The 12,712-nt window shown below is 36.7% G+C and overlaps 1 protein-coding gene across 7 annotated transcripts in view; it reads left to right on the top strand.

Moving 5' to 3' along the window:
• Nucleotides 1-12,712, top strand: part of HIPK3 (homeodomain interacting protein kinase 3) — a 100,519-nt gene that overhangs the window by 52,901 nt on the left and 34,906 nt on the right. The window lies entirely within an intron of this gene.

The raw sequence follows: 12,712 nt of genomic DNA, 5'->3' as shown, positions 1-12,712 counted from the left end.
AAATCTCCAGGGCCAGATGGATTTACAAGTGAATTCTATTAAACATTGAAGAACAATTTCAATACTATATATAAAATATATATATATAAAATATGTATATATATAAATATAAAATATGTATATTTGGGAAAATAGGCAAAGAAGGAGTCTTACCAAATTCTTTTTATGATACAAACATGTGCTGATACCTAAACCAGAAAGAGTCAAAACAGAGAAAGAAAATTATAGACCAATTCTCTAATGAATATAGATGCAAAAATTTTAAATAAAATATTAGCAAATAGATTATAACAACTTATCACAAGAATAATATGCTATAATCAGGTAGCATTTATACCAGGAATGCAGGGCTGGTTCAGTATTAGGAAAACTATCAGCATAATTGATCATATCAACAACAAAACTAATAGAAACCATATGATCATCTCAATAAATGCAGAAAAAGCTTTTGACAAAATACAACATCCGTTCCTATTAAAAACACTAGAGAGCATAGGAATAAATGGAATCTTCCTTAAAATGATAAGTAGCATATACCTATAACCTTCAGCAAGCATCATATGTAATGGGGATAAGCTAGAAGCATTTCCAATAAGATTGGGGGTGAAACAAGGATGTCCATTATCACCATGGTTGTTCAATGTGGTACTGGAAACGTTAGCTTTAGCAATAAGGAAAGAAAAAGAAACTGAAGGTATTAGAATAGGCAAAGAAAAAACAAAGCTATCACTCTTTGCAGATGATATGATGATATACTTAGAGAATCCTAGAGAATCAAGTAAAAAAACTACCTGAAATAATAAACAACTTTAGCAAAGTTGTAGGCTATAAAGTAAACCCACATAAATCATTGGCATCTCTATGTATTATCAACAAAGCCCAACAGCAAAAGATAGAGAAATTCACTTTAAAGTTACTGTAGACATTATGAAATATTTAGGAGTCTACTTACCGAAACAAACCAAAGAACTATATGAACAAAATTACAAAACACTTTTCACACAAATGAAGTCATATCTAAACAATTGGAAAACATCATTTGCTCATGGGTAGGCTGAGCTAATATAATAAAAATGACAATTCTATCTAAGCTAATTTGCTTATTCAGTGCCATACCAATCAAACTACCAAAAATTATTTTTATAGAGCTAGAAAAAATAATAACACGATTCATTTGGAATAACAAAAGGTCCAGAATATCAAGGGAACAAATGAAAAGAAATGCAAAGGAAGGTGGCCTAGCTGTTTCAGATCTTAAATTGTATTATAAAGCAGCAATCATCAAAACTACTTGGTACTGGCTAAGAAATAGAGTGGTGGATTAGTGGAATAGGTTAGGTGTGCAAGACATAGTAGTCAGTGACTATAGTAATCTACTATTTGATAAACCCAAAGACCCCAGCTTCTGGGAGAAGAACTCAGTATTTGACAAAAACTGCTGGGAAAACTGGAAAAGAGTATGGCCAAAACTAGAGATAGACCAAATTCTCATGCCATATACCAAAATAAAGTCAAAATGGGTTCATGATTTAGATAAAAAGGCTGATATTATATGCAAATGGGGAAAGCAAGGAATAGTTTACCTGTCAGATTTATGGAAAACAGAAGAATTTATGACCAAACAGGAGATAGAGAACATCATGAAATGCAAAATGGATAATTTTGATTACATTAAATTGAAAAGTTTTTGCATAGACAAAACCAATTCAACCAAGATTAGGATGGAAGTAGAAAACTGGGAAAGAATTTTTACAACCAGTCTCTCTGATAAGGGCCTCATTTCTAAAATGTATAGAGAAGTAAGTCAAATTTATAAGAATACAAGTCATTCCCCAATTGATAAATGGTCAAAGGATATGAACAGGCAGTTCTCAGATGAAGAAATTAAAGCCATCTATAGTCATATGAAAAAATGCTCTAAATCACTATTAATTACAGAAATGCAATTCAAAACAGCTCCGAGATACCACATCATACCTATCAGATTGGCCAACATGCCAAAACAGGAAAATGATAAATGTTGGAGAAAATGTGGGAAAATTGGAACATTAATGCATTGTTGGTGGAGTTGTGAAATGATCCAACTATTTTGATAGCACTTTTTTTTTAACCCATTGAGCACATTTTTTTTTTTTTTTGGGGGGGGTAATTTGGGTTAAGTGACTTGCCCAGGGTCACACAGCTAGCAAGTGTCAAGTGCTTGGTCTGAGGTCAGATTTGAACTCAGGTCCTCCTGACTTCAGGACCGGTGCAGTTTCCACTCTGTCTCTGAGCTGCCCCTGATCCAACCATTTTGGAGAGGAATTTGTAACTATGCCCAAAGGGCTATAAAAATGTGCATACTCTTTGACCCAGCAATAGCTCTTCTAGGGTTGTATCCCAAAGAGATCACACAAATGGGAAAAGGACCCACATGTACAAAAATATTTATAGCAGCTCTTTCTGTGGTGGTGAAGAATTAGAAATTGAGGGGATGCCTATCAGTTGGGGAATGGCTGAACAAGTTGTGGTCTGTGAATGTAATGGAATACTATTGTGCTATAAGAAATGATGAACAGGCAGACTTCAGAAAAACCTGGAAAGACTTGTATGGTCTGATGCTGAGTGAAGTGAGCAGAACTAGGAAAACATTGTACACAGTAACAGGCATGTGATGACTAACTTTGATAGACTTAGCCCTTCTCAGCAACGCAAGGATCTAAGACATCTCCAAAAGTCTCATGATGGAAAATGCTATCCACATCCAAAGAAAGAACTATGGAGTTTGAATGCCGATTGAAGCATACTATTTGCTCTTTTTTTTTTTTTCTGTTTTGTTTTGTTTCCCCTTTCTTGTGGTTCCTCCTATTGGTTCTAATTCTTCCTTACAATATGACTAACGTGAAAATATGTTTAACATGGATGTATATGTATATCCTATATCAGATTGCATGCCGTTTTGGGGAGGGAGGTAGGGAGGGGGGGAGAAAAATTTAAAACTCAAAAGCATATGAAAGTGATTGTTGATAACTCAAAGTAAATTAATAAAAAAAAAAAAGACAGTTCCTGACAGTCAGAGGCACTTAGTAAATGCTAGTTGACTGACTGACTCATCTGTACCTTTAGAAGGCTATGAATATCAGAGAAATCATGGAGCATTCAAAGTATTGAACTATATCAAATGATAATATGGATTTAGTGTTTTCCTCAAGCAATGGCATTTAAGATGGATACAAAACGTTTACTGCTAACCTTAATTTTCTGTTTGTTTAAAGTTGTTATATTAAAAAAAGTTTTTTAAAAATATTTTAAGTGTATGGTACATCTTTTAGATTATAGGCAAAATAGGGGGTGTTTGTGGAAATATGCCTACCAATTATTACGGTTTTTATAGGAAAGTGAATTTCTGTGTTCTAAACTTCTGACTTGAGAGAGCCAAAATTTCGTCCATTTGTTCTTGACTTGAAGTCCAGTGCACTTTTCCATTTACATCCTTTCCTCTCATTATTAGCAATATGGTTCATGTTTGGAGTTGGTTGACGTTTGACTACATTTGGTAAGTTAGATCTGGGAAAAAAGTTACTAGGTATTTTGGCTATTTAAAGAATGAGAAATTGTTTTAGGTGTGAAATGATCTTTCTGGATGGGTATATGTGTATGCAATATTGCCTATTAGGGTGATTTATTGACAGCTCTTCCTGCCTATTTATACATGTAAAACTCACTCCTGCCCCTCAAGTGATGTGTTCTGGTTAAGATATGTTCTGATCTGAACTGACACAAATTCAGAGTTGATAGTTTAAAAAATATGTACTCTTGATTTGGGAAGATAAATAAAGTAGTGTTAATACTGAGCTTGGCTTTTTTTTTTTTTTTTTTTAAATAGAATGTTGTCCTGAGGGAAGAAATGTATTTCTAGCCTTCTATTTCTGTTCACTGCAGTCAACAAATTTTGAAGTGCTTATATTAATAATAATGTTACAGTGTAGTTTATATAGTCTTTCTTTTGTCATATTTTATAGCCTTTATCCCTAGGACCTTGCACTTTATTTTGAAACTTTGTTGTAGTTAGCTAATATTGTCTTAGATTATGTGTTATTGTGTAAGATTTATGATGACAGGAACTGTCTTATCTAAATTTACTATTATAAAATAATATGCATTATTAATGATTAACCTTTTGAGAACTGTTAAAACAAACAAAGAAAACTTCAGCTCTATTTTTTGGCAAATTATGTATCTTTATAAAGTTCTGGGTGGCTCAAACCTCTTGTTATGATTAACAGTTAATACTTTTTCCTCCTATACATTCTTCTGCATGTGAAACCATAACTCTACTCTATTAATGAAACATATATTATTGAGCACAGTGCTATACAATAAGCAGTTAATTAGTGTTGATTTGATCTGATCATTGTGTTTGAAGTGTACCTACTACAAAATAGGGAAGCCTTTAGCTACTGTTGCTTAGATCATTTTCACAATTTAGTTGTCATCCTTCACTTCTTTACTTTCTTTTACCCCCAATATGAGGTGTAGGGTGTGTTCAGGGAGAACTAGTACCTTTGGTGTGAGGGCTACTTAGCCCTTTTCAGGGCTCTTTTTCACCTTTGGTGTTCACCTGATTCACCCAGTGCTTACCTGTGGCTCCAAGAAGCTGTGGCATATACAGTGGCCACACTCCAGTAAACCTTTTCAGTAGTCTGGCGAAATAAGGTTGAGGGTAACCAAGGGGTCTCAAGCCCTTTTCTGAGTTAGGGGGTTTCTACCCCAAGCATGTGAAGATTTCTGCTAGTGGATGAGAACGGTTTGTTCCAAAGGCCTTGAAGGTAGCTGAAATAGATGCTGTGGACCACTTAGAGCCTGGTTAAACATCAAAGATGCTAAGATCATCCAGCGCATCTGTTGTCATCACCAGTCATCTTGACTTTTGTCTTGCCACTGGACTTTGATAACTGTGGAAGAGGGAGTGAGGCTGATGACTTTGTGCAACTCTACCTCACTTAAATCCAATTTGTGCATGAATCAAAAGATGATCACCCATAACATTTTACCATTTTTCCCTACCTCAAAGTTCTGTGGCAACAGGCAAGTGACAAAGCAGTAGGTGCAGATAGACTGGGAACTGTATTCTCAACACTGCACACAGGTGGCCCAGGCCATAGAGTTGTCTTCTCACTGGACTGAAGCAGCAGTGGTATACAGTAGCCCCTAGGTATCTGAGCAGCCTTTTTTGAAGAACTGCACTGCTCACTTCCTGGCATGAGGAGGTGGCTAGAAAACGTGACCTAAAAATTGCCTGCTTCACCCAACCTTGGCAGGCAGGGATTCTACCCTGTGGTTGAAACAAACAAAAAAAAGTACAAAAATTTTTTGCAAAGATGATTCCTCTCACCGTTGTTACCTGGTGTACATGCCTATGGACAACACGAAATCCAGTAGACTTGAAAGATGAACTGCTCTTGTTGCAAGAGTACTCAGCAGATATATAGCAGCCCCTGAGTGAAACAAGGCTAGCAAATGAAAATCTTACTGAAGTTGGAGCTAGATACACGGTTTTCTGGAGTGGTTGTAATAAAGGGGACTGCCGTGAAGCTGGTGTAGGTTTTGCAATCAAAATTAATCTAGTCAACGAGTTTGTATGCCTACCAAAAGGAGTCAACAGCTGGCTCATGAGAATGCGATTGCCACTTGCAGGAAAGAGTCACACTGCCATCATCAATGCATATCTTCCCACCATGATGAACCCTGATGAAGTCAAAGAAAAATTTTCCAAAGACCTGGAGTCCATCATCATCAATGTACCAAAAGAAGACAAGTTTATAATTCTGGTTGACTTTAATACAAGAGTAGAAACAGACTACCTAACATGTCAGGGAGTCCTTGTAGGAGGAATGGAGTTGGAAATAGCAATGGCAATGGTCACTTACTACTAAAGACTTGTGTATCTTCTGACCTTATCACTAATACTGTCTTCCTTTTACCTAAATGCAATAAAACTTTGCGGATGCACTCCTGCAGAAAACCTTGGCATTTAATATACTATGTGATTTTAAAAAAAAAGACAGGTGAAGGTTATGTGTGGTGCGGAGTGCTGTAGTGATCATAGACTTGATCTTTTCCAAGCTAAATACTTGCTTTCAACAAAAATGACGGCCCTAAGGCCAGACGACGACCAGAAGATTTAATGTCAGCAGATTACAGCACTTCTCAGAGGTGAACAGTTCATTGCTAACTTGGAGGGAAAGCTGAGCCAACATACGGTTGGCAGCAGTGGAGCAGAAAAGGAGTGGGCAGCTACTCATCTGGGCCAGAACACTCTCAAACGTTCAAGATTGATTTGTTGAAAATGATGAGGAAATTCAGAAGTTCCTAAACAAAAAATGAGAACTCTACAGAGTTTACCAGCAGGATAGTTCATCTATCTCTAAAAAGGTGGCATTTAATGCCATTCAAAAGTAAAGTGCAAGTGAAGCTTAGAGAGATTCAGGATTCTTGGCTCAGTAAGAAGGCAGATAATATTCAGTTTTATGCTGATAGTAACAATCCAGAGTGCTTTTATTATTTCCTGAAGGCTGTTTATGGTCTAAAGACCTATGGTGCTTCTCAACTTCTCAGTGCTGATGCAGCCACATTGATTAATGATAAGGACATGATCCTGGAGAGATGGGCTGAACACTTCCATAGTGTTCTCAATGGACTGTCATCAATCAATGCTGAAGCCATTCACTGTTTACCTGGAGCTGAAGTCATTCCTTCTCTAGCCAAATTTCCAACTGAAGAAGAGGTTTTGAGTGCCATTAGGCTCCTCTTCTGTGGCAAAGCACTTGGTGCTGATTTACAAGGGGGGGTCTATTGTTTATACAAGAGCTGACTGAAATTTTCTGGGTTATGTGGCAAGAAGAAGTTATCCCCCAGAAGTTCAAGGATACCTCCATTGTCCATCTCTATAAAGGTAAAGGAAATATATGTCCTTTTATAATCACAGGGGAGGGTGGGGTTGGTGGGTATCTCTCTCTTAATTATTGCCGGCAGTATTCTTGCCAGAGTCCTTCTTAATAGGCTGATCCTTCATCTGGAAGATGGTCATCTGCCTGAAAGCCAGTGTGGCTTCAGAAAGGGCTAGAATGCTACACAACAACTCCAGGAGAGATGCCAGGAGCAGAGCAGGGGTCTGTACAAAATGTTCATTGATCTGACCAAGGCCTTTGATACTGTCAGTCACGAGGGTTTGTGGAAAATTATGTCAAAATTTGGTTGCCTGGAGAAGTTCATCAGTATTGTACATCAGTCTCACAATGGCATGCTTTTATGGATTCTGGATAATGGACGATGCTCTTGTGCTTTCCCAGTTACCAGTGGAGCGAAGCAGGGCTGTGTGCTTGCTCCCATGCTTTTTAGCATCTTTTTAGCAATGTTGTCAGATACTTTCAATGAGGATAAAAATGGCATCAAGGTCAGCTGCTGCAATGACAGTAAATTATTTAACTTGAAAAAGCTATAAGCCAAGACTAAAATGGAGGGAGATTTGGTTTTTAAGCAGATAATTGTGGACCCAATGCAGCTTCTGAGGCCAAGATGCAACAAAGTATGTATTGATGCTCTGCTACTTGTGCTAATTTTGGTCTAACAACTAACACCAAGAAAACAGAGGTTCTCTACCAGCTAGCCACTATATCATCCATACATAGAACCACTGATCTTGGCAGTATACTTTCTAGGGATGTACATATGGATGATGAGGTTGATGTATGCATTGCCAGAGATAGCTTCGCGTTTAGGAAGCTCTGAGGGAAAGTGGAGGTATTAGACTGACTACCAAACTGAAGATCTACAGAGTTGTTGTGCTGACATTATTGTATCCCTGTAAAACCTGGACAGTATACTAGTGCCATGTCAGGAAACTGAATCAATTTCATTTGAATTGTTTTAGGAAGATTCTGAAGTTCACCTGGCAGGATAAGGTATCAGACACTGAGGTTCTTTCTTGAGCTAAATTGCCAGTCATTCAAACTCTACTGCAGAGAATGTAACTCTTATGGGCTGGCCACATTGTTTGAATACCAAACATATGTTCGCCTAAAGACTATTTTACAGAGAACTCACACAAGGCAAGTACTCACATGGAGGTCAGAAAAAGTGATACAGGAACACTCTCAAGGTCTCTCTGAAGATCTTTGGAATCTATTGTGAGACATGGGAGACATTAGCACAGGACCACCCAGCATATCGTGCCCACATCAAAGAAGGTGCTGTACTCTGTGAGCAAGGCAGAATTGCGGTAGCTCAAAAGAAATGTGAAATGTGCAAATTGAGAGATTTTTCTACTACAAATGTTCATGTGGACTGTTTATGCCTCACCTGTGGTAGAGACTTCTGAGCTCATCTTGCTCTGATCAGCCACAGTCAGACACATAGTACCTTGACATCAACATAGTGTTGCCATTTTGGTCCTCTTTGAGCACGAAGGACAAACACCGACCAATCCTCAATATCCAATCAGTTGGCGTGGGTTGTTGATTCTACCTTTCTGACATCACTTATGTGATGTCCTCTTTCTCTAATACTTCTGCCACCTTGGTACAGGCTTATCACCTCATCCCTGGATTGTTGCAATAGACTTCTGCTTGGTCTCTCTGCCCTCAAGTCTTTCCCCATTCCAGTCTGTCTTCTACCCAGTCATCCTAATGATCTTCCTAAAGTACAGGTCTGACCATATCATCCTCTGATCTAGATATACTCTAGTGGCTTCCCTTTATTTCCAGAATCAAATATAAACCTGGCCCTTCCTACCTTTCTAGTCTTCTTATACCTTCCTCACTTCAACATATTCTGCCATCCAGTGACACTGGCCTCATTGCTGTTATTTTCATAAAACACTACATCTCTTGACTCAGCATTTTTACTGGATGTGCCCCATGCCTGTAATTCTCTCCTCATCTTTGTTTCCTATCTTCCCTTGGCTTCCTTCAGGGCTCAGCTAAAATCCTTTGGCAATCCTCATTAATGCTAGTGCCTTCCCTCTGATATTAATTCCAAGTTTACCCTGTATGTATCGTGTTTGTGCGTAGTTTGCATATTGTCTCTTCCATTAGATCATAAGCTCCTTGAGAATAGGGACTATCTTGACTTTCTTTGTATCCCCCAGTGCTTAGCATAGTACCTGGCACAAGGTAAGTGCTTAATAAATGCTTTTTACTTGACTTACTCTTGAGTAAAGTTGTTTATGTTAATTTTCCTTGGGATTACAGTAGCTCTCAAAATAAAATGTTTTAAAGTGATGATAGTGTATTTAATGTAAAAAAATTATAAAGAAACGTTTGAGTCATGAAGGGATTTAATTAAAGTGTCGAATAGAGCTGTTATAAAATCAGCATATTTACTTTTTTATGTACGTGGCTAGTTTTAAAATCAAAATATATATTTACTAAAGAGAAAGGAAGAGAAATACGTCAATATCGCAGATAATCTACCAATGACAGAGCTTCAATCCAATTAATATATAATTTTGAGAAATGTTACCAAATTTTTGACTTGGCAGAGTGATATTTTTAAAAGAATTATATAATATTTTAATAGCTTAATGTTTCAGTAATGTTTATTTAGAAAATATTTGATGGCATTTAGTAATGCTGCAGTTTTAACCTGTCATTTTGATTAACCTAGAAATGTGAAAACTAATCAGAATTTGTATGCAAAAAAAAAAATCACAGATTGTCTTGTGCTGTGTATTGTGGAGGTTGCTTAGGGCAGTAATATTTTTTTTCCCATTTTTTAGAAGAGGAAATGAAGATAAATTTGATCACATAAAGATTAGTTTTATGCAAGTGCTTTTTTAGATTTTCTCTGTCATTCATGAGTAGCATTTTCATACTTTAAAACAGTTGAAATAATGATTATGTTTATTGGTGTGGTATCAGAACACTTGATTGGCATTTATTGAGTATTATTTGTAGGACACCATACCTTTTTCTTTTTAGCTTTATTGTTTCCTTTTAAATTTATTTTTATTTTTTTATTCTGAACTTAAACACCAAATAAAATAGCATTCCAAATACAAAGTAGAAACAGAAAAGGAGTGAAACTGTGAATTTCTATTATATACAACTTAATGTTTCTCTTTATAATAAATTCAACCTGTAACTTTCCTAGCTGTCCTTCTGTTTGGGTCTCCTTCTGGATGCCCTTTCTTCTTATATTAGTGCCTGAACATAACTTTTAATTTCTTTCCCCAATGAGCCTTCCCATGTAACAAAAATTTTAAAAAGAAAAAAAGTTAAAAAGAAAAAACTATAAACCTAAACAACAGATTGATGATGTATATAACAGCATATGTAACATTCCACACCCATTCTGTGTACATACCCTCCTACCTATCAGACAGAACTATGCCAGAGTAAAATTGCCTGCCTCCTAGGATGATGGATTTTCCCTCATGGAAAGTCTTTAAAGACTGAATGAACACCTGTTGGTTATGTTATGAAAGAAATTGTTGTTCTGGTATAGGTAGATTAGATGGAAATGCAAGGTTCCCTTCCAATTCAGAAATTCTATGAAGATAAAGGTCATTGTAAGGTTTTATTCAGTGGACTTCAGACTATGCAAACTTGAATAATGAAAATTCCCTCCCCCCCACCCTCCAGTGGTCTGACTGTGCCTAGACAATTCAAAATTGATTACATCAGTAATTTATCTTCCATTAAAATGTGAGCTCCTTGAGGAAATTGTTTTGGTGTCTTGTATTTCCAGAACTCTGTACATGGCCTATACAGACTGGTTAATTTGGAAATGAATCAAAAGGACAGAGTCTTCATGAAACTCCTTATTCTCATAACCTCAATAAAATTAACAACAATAACAACAACTGGTGTTTAGGTAGGACTTTAAGGTTTGCAAAGTGCCCTGAATGTTATATCATTTGATCCTTAAAACAGCCCTGTGAGGTAGGCTCTGTTATTATTTCCATTTTACAGATGAAGAAACTGAGGCTAAGAGAGATTGTTACTTGCCCAGTCATACAGCTGTTAAGTGTCTGAAGTAGAATTTGAACTCATCTCTTCCCGACTCTAGGCCTAGTACTCTATCCACTGTACCACCCAGCTAACTGCCTTCCTGAAAGTCAATTCAGTAAGTCTATGTACTAGTTCTCTTCACTTAAGACCTCCTATGAATCATTAAAATATAGAGATAACCTGGGTTTTCAAAGTGGTACATTGGAGCTAGAACTCTGGTAGGTCCTACCAAGATAGAAGGCTTCTAATACAGGCCCAGTGATGGGTGGACTTAATGCTTATCATTTGAGGACTTACCTATCTAAATTAGGAGAGGCTCATCACCACGTTGGTAACAGGGTGTTATCTTTTTTTTTCTTGCCAAAAAGCAACTCACCAAGACCGTCTCTGTGAGCATGGAGGGGGTTGCTATTTGTTTTAATGCAGGGAATACTAATAACAACTGAATCATAGATCTTTTAAGAAATGAAATGCAAATAAGACATTGTTAGTTTCAGTTGCAAAGGCTACTCAAGAAGAAAGGTCTACTTTTTTGTACTTTTAAGACTTTTTTTTGTGTAAGAACACTGTTATTGAGAACACAGTCAGGAGACTGTGATTTGGGGCTTTGATGATAATTAAGTGTAAAAGCTTAAAGCCAGGAGAATGGTAGAAACCTTGTTCTGCCTATTTAACTCAGAAAGGATTCCAGTCAACCCTCTTTCCTTCAAGGGGTATCAGGGATCTGTATGCTTTAACTTTAATGATCCATAGGAGGTCTTAAGTGGAGGCAACTAATACGTACACAGACTTACTGAATTGTTTTTCAGAAAGGCAGTTAGATGGATAGTACAGTGGATAGAGTGCTAGGCCAAGAGTCAGAGTGCTTCACCCTTTGACTCAGCAATACCACTACTAAGTCTATATCCCAAAAAGATCAAAGGAAAAGGAAAAGTACCTATCTGTACAAAAATATTTATAGTGGCTCTTTTTGTGGTGGTAAAGAATTGGAAATTGATAAGTGGACCGATTTCAGAAAAACCTGGAAATACTTTCATGAACTGATGCAAAATGAAATGAGCAGAACCAGGGGACCATAGTATACAGTAACAGCAATATTGTTCGAAGATCAGCTGTGAGTGACTTAGCTATTCTCAGCAGTACAGTGATCCAAGACAATTCTGAAGGGCTTATGATGAAAAATGGTATCTGTCTCCAGAGAAAGAGTGATGGGGTCTGAATGCAGATTGAAACATAATTTTCTTTTCACTTTCTTTTTTTTCCCCTTGCCTTTTTTTTTTTTTTAGCAACATGGCTAATGTGGAAACATATTTTGCATGATTAAAAAAACTATCAAAACATGATTCTGAGGTACATAAGCTTTTCCACACTGTCAAAGGGGTCTGTGAAACAAAGATGATTAAGAACTTCTGCATTAAGAGTCTTAGAAAAATAATTTAACATTTCTTTGTGATTCTAAAGGTATTTTGGCCCTTATAATATCTCAAGTTAAATAATGAATACCCATTATCATCTTACTGTGCATATACAAAAGTACTTAAAACAGAGTATTCATTTTTATAGAACATTGATTGGAAAATAGAAAATTTACAGTATTTATCCTGAAAAAGAATTCACCTCGGGAATTGCTTTTACCAAGAGGGATATTGTTACATGTTTTTTGTATTAACTCTTTAGTTGGGGGTGAAAAAAGAGTGCTTTAGTCTGAAATTCTCTGGTAG

Source organism: Vombatus ursinus, unplaced genomic scaffold (genome assembly GCF_900497805.2).
Source record: "Vombatus ursinus unplaced genomic scaffold, bare-nosed wombat genome assembly UNPS02014822.1, whole genome shotgun sequence".
Classification (NCBI taxonomy): domain Eukaryota; kingdom Metazoa; phylum Chordata; class Mammalia; order Diprotodontia; family Vombatidae; genus Vombatus; species Vombatus ursinus.
This window is presented reverse-complemented; position numbering and strand designations above follow the sequence as displayed.